Here is a 1,170-nt window from a genome sequence, read left to right as displayed (position 1 = left end):
AGAGAGAGAGGGAGTTAGAGAAAGAGAGAGTTAGAGAGAGAGGGGGAAGAGAGAGTCATCCATATAAGTACTGTTTCGCTGTTTCACAGCTCATCAGTGCGGCTAGACAAGCAACTACCTCAAGCTAGGATCGAAATTTGACTGCACAAATGACAGTCGGAGCTTCTAACTGAGCGCTATTCGTCTGCTGCATTGCGGGCAGTGAATTAACAATGTTTTGACATTGTCCAAATACCTAAGCTCAATTTGTTTACACAAAGACCATCGCTTAATACGCTAATGGTAATTTGTATATCACTTCCAAATATGCTCAACTTAAGATAGGATGCAGTATAGTCATCCACATACAGTATATATATGTGACCCCTATTATGACCCCTTAACATTTATTTTGGGGTTCAAATAAAGTTATTAAGTTAGATCCATGTTCGAGGAACCTCTATCAAATTTTCCAACGCAATAACTCTGTCAATTTTCAGTCTACAGACTCAAAATTTGATATACAGGGTACTGAAATTTGGGAAAATCTTTGTAATCCGTTTTCGGCCAGAAATTTGGCTGTTAGGGGGGTCTAAGTTCAAGTTCACCTTTGAGAACTCTACCAAACTTCTCCGACAATTTTGGGTCTACACACTTGAAATTTTAGCTATAGGTTCTTTAGACATGGATCTAACTTACTAACTTGATTTGAGCCCAAAAGAATCAATGTTAAGGGGTAATAATAGGAGTCAAAGTTAAAAAAAATTGACTTTTTTTTTTTTTTGCTCAACATACACCTCCAAACATCCGGACAACGCCGGGCTGAAATGCTAGTATATATATATATATATAATATACGGCATAATCACGATGACACACCGGTTCTCGTCAGAGCACCGAAGTTAAGCAACGTTGAGCCTGGCTAGTACCAGATGGGTGACCATTTGGGAATGCTATGCGCTGTATGTGCTCTCCGCTTATCTCGGCATTGTTTCCAGTCGTCCTGAACCTCCATTTGCCACTGATATTCAACAATGTCGACTCAGGAGAGGTGTGTGGTGATTGCGCAACTCTTGCCACAAAAATTTCACGCGCAGGCACCCTTACCGTGGGTATCCATAGTCTGTCAAGACTGAAGGAAGCCTTATATATATATATATATATATATATATATATATATATATATAAGTG

The 1,170-nt window shown here is 39.2% G+C and overlaps 1 pseudogene; it reads left to right on the top strand.

The window, feature by feature from the left end:
* The first annotated feature begins 831 nt into the window (after positions 1–831).
* On the top strand, positions 832–948 carry LOC145272045 (5S ribosomal RNA; annotated as a pseudogene).
* The last annotated feature ends 222 nt before the right edge of the window (positions 949–1,170 follow it).

This window comes from Euprymna scolopes, chromosome 46 (assembly GCF_053919585.1).
Source record: "Euprymna scolopes isolate OS-2025 chromosome 46, ASM5391958v1, whole genome shotgun sequence".
NCBI classification, from domain to species: Eukaryota; Metazoa; Mollusca; class Cephalopoda; order Sepiida; family Sepiolidae; genus Euprymna; species Euprymna scolopes.
This window is presented reverse-complemented; position numbering and strand designations above follow the sequence as displayed.